The 8,923-nt window shown below is 40.4% G+C and overlaps 1 long non-coding RNA gene across 1 annotated transcript; it reads left to right on the top strand.

Annotated features, from left to right (window-relative positions):
- The first annotated feature begins 5,332 nt into the window (after positions 1-5,332).
- Positions 5,333-8,426, top strand: LOC149767922 (uncharacterized). Its single transcript, XR_016399777.1, has 3 exons — positions 5,333-5,921; positions 6,006-7,217; positions 8,263-8,426. It is a non-coding gene; the product is annotated as an uncharacterized LOC149767922 (long non-coding RNA).
- Positions 8,427-8,923: the final 497 nt, after the last annotated feature.

Here is an 8,923-nt window from a genome sequence, read left to right as displayed (position 1 = left end):
TGAGTTGGGCCTGATTGGATCTGTGGGCTGGTTTGGGTTGGGCCCGAAATCTGATCTGAACCTGTTATCTGGTTTGGTTCAATTGGGCCTAATCTGTGTTGGGCCACAATTGACTTGGGTTTAAAGGGTTCTGATTTTAGGGTCTATGTTTGATCCTAGGGGCCCATTCTTGGATCCATGAACTTAGGAGTTTAAGGGTTTGAAAAATTGTTTAAATTATGTTTCTTAGTTAATTAAATAATTAATATTTATGTTTAACCAGGGGTTCGTGATATCTGTGGCAGGAATTTTTAAGCGATCCCAGGTAGGTAACCTTGCTTAAAGTATGATTTACATGTACTATGCATATGTGTGATTATTTCCAGCATATTGATATGTTTATATTCTTGGCAGTATTATCATTTAGAAGCATGTTTTTGACTGTAAATCGATCATCTGAAAATCTATTATGCATATATATTGGTTTTGAAAACTTATGTTTATATTAAGTTTGATTGTTGGAATTTGTGGATGTGATTTTGGAGACCGCGTGACTATTGTCTAGGATTCCCGCCAATGGGGTGGAAACGTTGGCCCTGTCGACTTGTATGAGGAGCTAGTTCCGGCACTATGGGGTGTTTTGGCTCTGCGGAGCATGCTCTGAGGAGCAGAGATTGGGGCACCCTGGGGTGCAGCACTGCGGTGCAGGGCTCCATTTGGAGCAGAGTGTTGACACTTCGGTGTGACCATGCCACTGGGTGATGTGGCCGTAGTCATGCGGTAGATATGTGGATTATGTTATGCGTGATATGATAGACTAAGATGGTATATATATATATTACTTGAGTATCGGATTGATTTGCGGATCATCATATTTATTTGTGCACATGACCTGTAGTTATATTGCATATGCTTTAATACATGTTATCGTGACTTTATGCATGTTGTTACCTACTGAGCTGTTGTAGCTCATACCTGTTTTTTTTACATAATTGCAGGAGATGATTGATAGGGGATTCGGGAGGAGAGGACTTATGACATTGGACATAGATAGATTTAGATTCATTTTGTCATAAGTAATTGATCTTGTAAATAAATGTTACCAACTTTATTTGAGACATTTGAAATTGAATTATTGATTTAATTATCATAAATGATAGATTTTTAGTATTGATATTGTGATCTGATGTTGTGACTTGAGTGTCTGATTATTCAGCCTTGCACGCCCGTGCGGTCCGCCGTGCGGGTGTGCGGCGTCTGGCGCGTCCCGGGCCTAAGTTCGGGTTCGGGGCGTGACAGATTTATTGGTATCAGAGCTTAAGGTTAAGGTATCCTAGGGTTTATGTTCAGGTGAGTATCAGTGGAGAATTATGATAGAAAAACTATCAGAGATTTGGTTTATAATCACTTGAGATTGTAATAAGAATGATATTATAATCTAAGGTTTAAGACCACTAGGGACTGTGGCCTTAGTGGCATTAAAGTTTGAGGTTTAAGCTTATTGGAAAATGTGACCAGTTGGAATCTGAGCATATGTTTAAGATCACTAGGGATCGTGACAGAAATATATCATAGCTTAAGGTTATGATCATTTGGGACATGATAATTAAATTCAGTGCTTAAGGTGTGAGATCACTGGGCATTGTGATAAAATGTATGCATCGGATTTGGTTTTCGATGAGTGTGGAAGGAAAGTATAAATTGTCTTTGATCATGATAAGAGAGGGTAGACCTAAGGCATGTATAGGAAGGTTAGCCTTGGCATATTAGTTATATCATGTTTAGATATTGTGTAAGTGATCTGAAAGTTCAAACATGATATGGGTGCAGATGTAATAGTACTTTTGGTTTTGTTGGTAATTATTAGAGTAGAGTTTGTGCATGGATCTATTATAGCATTGGAGTGAGCTAAGAACGATTTTTCATAATATTAAAGCAAATTGTTCTTCGAGGTTAAATCTGTATATGAAATTATATTTGGTATTGACATGTTTGTATTTTAAATAGATGTATTTCTATTGGTGGGTTAAATTTTTAGGGCTAGTAAGCAAATTGGTGGAGAATTCTAATTACTTGAATTTGTATATTTAGATTGGGCTACTGAATTTTTCTTATAATTGTTGGAGACTATTGGATGTGTTAATTTGAACTCAAGTCTCGGTTTATGATCTAACTAGAAATTTTTGTCATTGTAAAATACAAAATTGAGTAGAAATTTCGATTTTGAGATTGCTTATGTGAGTTATTATGTGTAGCATTGATCATAGACATTAAGAATTTTGGTAAAAAAGAATTTGGAGGTTGATAGGGTTAATTCCTACTCATAGTGATATTGGCTCAACAGTTCTAACCCATTGAATTTGAAGTAAATTCTGTTGGAAGGAAAATCAATGTAGATTTTCTGATTAAATTGCTAAAGGAATACAAGAATTACCCCTTTAAATTAAACCTAGATATTTTTGGATTCTAAGAAGGTTGTGGAGATCACGTAGTGACCTTAAACTTGACTAAAGGATTGGGGGTTAGTTATGGTAAGTATACTCTATATAAATTGAGGACAAAAAGATCTAGAGGTTTTGCTCTAGTTCTACTTGGAAATTTGAAATTTGGAGTTTTTTTTTTGTCTTAATGCAAAGTGATACTTTAGTCAGAAATCATTTGTGACTTTAGAGAATTAAATGAATTAAATCAGAGTGTGCAGCGGAAGTCTGGTGGTTTGACTTATTTTGAAACTGGTTAAGATCATTAATATTTGATCTAAAAGGCATTATGATGAAATACTTGGGTTAGTTTCAGGAGAATGTTGTTGATTCTATGGATGATCTAAAGGTAGCTATGTAATTTTCACCAGTGGATCTTCTATTGTTGACAACTTTTGGGAGAATCTTGGGCATGTTAAATTTAGCATTTACGATTGATGATTCCTTGGTTGGTCTTAGACTTGGAATGTTTTAACATGGATCTCTTATTTGTTGGAATGGTGTGGGAGAAAGAAAAAAAAAATGATTATAGAATATTAAGAGGATTTGATACTAAAGATTTCTCCTATTTCTATTAAGCCAATTATGATCTCTATGTAGAATCAAGAGAAATTAATTTCTTTGGGATATAATTATGGCATTTTAATCCAAGGTTGGGAGTTTGGAATTCTTTTGAAGGAGATCAAAAGAACTTACTACGTGTGGTAAATAGGAAGGACCAAGTTTTGAGGAGGCGCACGATTCCTTATGTAAAGGTGCAGTGGAGCAATCACAGTAAGAGAGAAGCTACTTGGGAGCTGGAGGAGGAGATGAGAGAGAAGTTTCCTGCCTTGTTCTTGTTCTCGGATTGAGGTATGTTTTAATTTCGAGGACGAAATTTTTTTTTAGTTGGTTAGAGTGTAAAGATCTGAATTTGGGCCTGTTACTGGGCCCAAAGTAACTGAAGTCGGCAATGGATGCCGACTTCAGTTAGCTCTTCATGGTCTCCCCACGAAGACCACGCCGGCCGAACGGCCAGCGGGATCTCCGCCCCACCCCCCTCTTCCCTCTTCCCTCTCCCTCTCCCTCTCTCTCTCCCTCTTTCTCTCCTCTGAGAGCCTCATCCGAGCCCCATCCCTTTCCCATCTCTTCCTCTTCGTTTTCCCTCTTTGTCAAAATCGTCGGAGCCGTAGTCGTCACCGGAGCCGCCAACGCCGTCGGGGTTCATCGTCGACGACCGGAGGTGAGGAAGACAATCATCTATTTGTTTCTTTTTTTGATTTAAGGGGGGGAGGATTGAGTGATGTTACCGCTTGCACTTCCCCTGTTTCGGGGAAGATTTGTGAGATGCAGCCGGCCGACGGTGGCCGGCCGGGGTCAATCCGGCCGAAATGAGTTCGGCCGGAGGTGGGCGAACAGGGGGGACGAGTTTTGCAGCCCCGACCTCCCTCCTTCCTCTTTTTCTTCTTTTCCTCTTCCTCTTCTCGTCCGGCGCCGCCTGTGAAGGGGGATGGCCGACGGCGGCTGGCCGAGCGCCGCCGCCGAGGGCCACGGTCGACCGCCGAGGGCCGACCGGAACCACCGGCCGCCACCCCCCCCTTTTTTCTTCCTTTCCCTCTTCTTCTTCTTCTTCTTCTTCTCTTCCTTCTTCTTCTTCTCTTTCTTCTTCTTCTTCTTCATTCGGCCTGGGTTTTTCCTGGCTTTGAGATCCGTGCCTCAAGTGGGGATCAGACCATGAACCGGTTTAGATTATGAACCGGTTCCACCTAATCCTTGTATTTGGTTTGATCTGGATTTGAGTGAATGGGTTTGGGTTATGGTTTGGATCTGAGTCAGAAATTTAGGTTAGTCTGACTTGAGTCTCATCTAGTCTGATCAGACCTGGTTTGGGTTGGGCTAGGGACCTGTTTGTGGGCTGAGTTGGGCCTGATTGGATCTGTGGGCTGGTTTGGGTTGGGCCCGAAATCTGATCTGAACCTGTTATCTGGTTTGGTTCAATTGGGCCACAATTGACTTGGGTTTAAAGGGTTCTGATTTTAGGGTCTATGTTTGATCCTAGGGGCCCATTCTTGGATCCATGAACTTAGGAGTTTAAGGGTTTGAAAAATTGTTTAAATTATATTTTTTAGTTAATTAAATAATTAATATTTATGTTTAACCAGGGGTTCGTGATATCTGTGGCAGGGATTTTTAAGCGATCCCAGGTAGGTAACCTTGCTTAAAGTATGATTTACATGTACTATGCATATGTGTGATTATTTCCAGCATATTGATATGTTTATATTCTTGGCAGTATTATCATTTAGAAGCATGTTTTTGACTGTAAATCGATCATCTGAAAATCTATTATGCATATATATTGGTTTTGAAAACTTATGTTTATATTAAGTTTGATTGTTGGAATTTGTGGATGTGATTTTGGAGACCGCGTGACTATTGTCTAGGATTCCCGCCAATGGGGTGGAAACGTTGGCCCTGTCGACTTATATGAGGAGCTAGTTCCGGCACTATGGGGTGTTTTGGCTCTGCGGAGCATGCTCTGAGGAGCAGAGATTGGGGCACCCTGGGGTGCAGCACTGCGGTGCAGGGCTCCATTTGGAGCAGAGTGTTGACACTTCGGTGTGACCATGCCACTGGGTGATGTGGCCGTAGTCATGCGGTAGATATGTGGATTATGTTATGCGTGATATCACTACAGGAAATATAATTTTTAACGACGCTTTTTTGCCGACGCTTGTTCCAAGCGTCGGCAATTTCCGAACTACCGCCCAAAATAGCCGACGCTTGTAAAAAGCGCCGGCTAATTACGACGCTTGTTAGTGTGGCGATAGAGTTGGAATATGACGACGCTTATACGCGTCGTTGAAAACTAAATATCATCACAACCCGTCCCCCTTCTCCCTCTATCCTCGATCGACCAAGCCCTAATAGAGCTAGCCGACCCTTGTCCCGTCCTTCACCTTCCTCTCCGGCGCCGAGCGACCTCCTCCCTCCTCCCTCCTTTTCCTCCCCCCAAAAGCTCGGGTCCGAGTCTTGGCCATGGCCGGCGATCGAAGAGTTTTTCCAGTTCGTTGCCTCTTCTTCTTCTGGATCTCGTCTCTGCTCTCGATCTCGCTCGCTTACAGGCCGGGAGACATCGTGCCAATGAGCAAGGCGGGCCAGTACCACGGGGTACTCACTGCCTCTCCGTGCCTTATATATACTTGGGACGTCAGTCGTTCCTCCTCGCCTGATCCTTCTCCCTCTCTGGCTCAAACTCTCGTGCGATCTTTTGCTCCTCAATCCTCTGATTTTCGTCTGAGAATCTTGAGAGTCCAAGAAAGGTTGCTGGGACGACAATGCTGCCGCCGGGCTACTTGTTCAGACCGACCGACGAGATTCTCCTCGTCGCCTACCTCAAGAACAAGCTACTTCGATGGCCTCTTCCCTGCGACGTTATCGTGGAGGGTGACGTCTATGGAAGCCGCCCCCAGGACCTGGCCTGTAATTTTCTTGCGCTTCCCCATTGTCTTCTTTCTTGATTTAGGGTTTCTAATCCTTTCTTTGGGTTTTCTTGGTTTCTTTCAGTAGAATATCCCATGGCAAACAAGGACTATGAGTGGTTCTTCTTCACTTCTAACCCTCGGAAGCGTTCCGGCGCAAGCGAAACCAGCCGTGCATCTCGGCGCGCAGGCCTGGGACGATGGAAGGCCACGAAAGGCGTCAAGAAAGTGCTCGATTCCAAGAATAACACCATTGGGTCGAAGCAGAGTTTCTGTTACATGGAACAGAACTGGGACGGTGGCGAAGACAAAAGTATCTGGTTGATGGAGGAGTTCTCTATGCAAAACCTTGAAGGGAGAGGCAGTGCTGGTTGATGGAGGAGTTCTCTATGCTTAATCATGTTTTTCTTTTCTGTAATTAGAAGTTTTAAGATTTGGGGATTTATATCAGCGCTGTTTTCTTGAAGCTCCGATCTGAAATCTCAACTTTACCTTCCTTTTTGAGACTAAGCCTTACTGAGTCCACTATTAACATTATCATACAATATCCATACGTCATTTCCTGGTATGAGGTCCTGCTATTCAATTTTTTATAATGGTTGCATGTAGTGTTAGAACAATAAAAGTTGGGCCTATGGACCAGGCATGTGGTGGGTTATGCAGATTGCTCAAGATGTCAGCAATTTTAATATGTGTCACTTCTTTGAATTGTAGAATGGATTGAAGCTCTCCTATGTTAGACACTCAGGCCATCAATGAATTTGTTGGAGATAATAATGACCAGAAAAACATGTGGGAAATAATCATGAGGGTGGAAGTTATTACATTAGGTTTCATCTTTTAGTTTCTGTGCACATGTTTTTTTTCCTATGAAACATGTATTCTCAATATCATGACCTGAAAATGATTAGTTTCCTAGCATGGCATGCTCTAGCATTGTCGATTACCACCCTATTTTGCCACTTACTTCACATGGTTGTATATTAAGTATTATTAACATTTGTTGTTAATCAATAAATAGAGTTTATATTTATTCTGATTTCTGAATATTTCTTCCTCATGATGCAGCAAGGAGGTATATAAAAAGTCTTGTGGTCAGATTGTATGTAATAATCTGCTTTTCTAGTGCTTTTGGAAATCAGGAGCCAAGGATTTCTTATTATTGAATTTTCCCCCTTTAGGTGATGACTGGGAGCATGAAGAAAATTTCACTGACGATGATGAGGCTGTGGGCAATGATCCAGAGGAACGGGAAGATTTGGCTCCTGAAATTCCTGCTCCACCAGAAATTAAGCAGGTACATTGGACTTTAACGCGGCTCTTAGAAGCACAGCAAGCAATATTTATAGGTCAATATGTTGTAAAGTTTTGCACACGAGTTACTATTTTCTAGATTTTCACAGAAATCATTTTTCATTGAGAGACCTCCATTCTTGGTTTCTTGTTTAGGTTCCCTGTTTGATTGCCCATGTACCAAAATATCTGCCTGTCAAGCTGATTTTTTGGATTTGATTGCTTCCTAGCTTTTCTTGTGTCCTTGCAAAAAAATTGTTAAGGAGTTATTGAGCATTCTTTTTTTTTTCCAGTCATCCTTGCTTGTATGGTTAGCCATCCCCCGTATAATACCCATTGCCTTCTAAAATGTACCATTTTAATTTGAAGAACTTGGGTTTTTCGAAGAAAAGTAAAATATAAACATGAAAAATGTCTAAAACTAATTCATTGTTGTAATGTGGACTCAAAGGGAGAAGTTTAAAAAAGTGAAATTGATATGATAAAACCGTCGTATTTTGTATTTCTAGTCTATACATAGATATAGGGCATGTATAATTTGTACCATAACATATTGGGTGATTGTAGCTGAAAGCTTCAAATTATTTGATCTCCATCGTGCATCAATTTATGATGCTGGATGAAGACCTGTTTGCTTCGGATGTTGTGCGAGCTTTATATAGTTACAAGTAAACAAACTCTACTGAACAATGTGATATAATCCTATGACTTCTAACAATCCTGAAAATATGCGATCTAATCCTATGAGAGCTTTTCTTGTAATGGCTCTCTGCTTGATCGTGGACCTAGTATATCTTCTCATGATAAAGTGGTCTTTCTAGCTACACTCGATCGCTTCTATTTGATAGAGTAGCTAAAGGTTTAGGAATGGGCCAGGGCTTGCAATATTGATGCATAACTACCTTCTCTTTAGTTCTTTATTTATTTTTTCAAATGTGTGTGTGCATGTTTTTGTTGGGGGGACGAGGAGGGACTTGCACACATGTATTATAACTATCTAGATTTTGATTTTTGTATTCTTAATTTCTAAATTTTTTTTTTTCTTGTAGGTTGCTGATACTTCTACTTGTAGAGATGATGATGCCGTCGACCCTTGATACATCGTAGACTGTTTATTTAGGAGTTTGATATGTATGTTTTTAATATTTTTAAAGTACAATGTAATCAAATATGATAATATGATTAGTAATTAATAAAAAAATTTTGTTTGTGATGTGACTTTTGTGATGTGATAATAGGTTGTGTGTTTGCTGTGCTGGAAAACTTTGTTTTACAAATTTGTATACAGGTTTAACATTTGTTTCTATGAATTGGGAGTATTTCCCTTAAGTCAGATGTCTTTAGTTTTGGCGAGTCATGTTCTGCGAGGGAATGTTGTGTGGACTCATGGGGATGTTCTGGATCCTCCATTCGCGGCCATCCTTCAAGCTGATGGGTACAACCATCCTTATATTGGAAATGTATAAGGTCCTTTGTGATCATAGTATCAAGCCAGTTATGGCAGCAGGCTCTTGGAAATTAATTTTGCTTTACCTTCAGGTCTTCTTATTTGCTCTTTTGAAACAGGATGCCTCCATGAATGATGTGGACAAGCATTGGAACCTCTGTCTGATTTCTATCTTCATAAATTTATTATGCTCTGTTTCTCGAAAGGAGGGGGATGATCTTTCAATCTCTAGAATGTTTTATATAAATCTTATGTTTTATATA

This window comes from Phoenix dactylifera, chromosome 3 (genome assembly GCF_051530095.1).
Source record: "Phoenix dactylifera cultivar Ajwa chromosome 3, Ajwa_hap1_PhDact_Kaust_v1.1, whole genome shotgun sequence".
Taxonomy (NCBI): domain Eukaryota; kingdom Viridiplantae; phylum Streptophyta; class Magnoliopsida; order Arecales; family Arecaceae; genus Phoenix; species Phoenix dactylifera.
The sequence above is the reverse complement of the archived record's forward strand: the minus strand, read 5'-3'. Positions and strand labels throughout refer to the sequence as shown.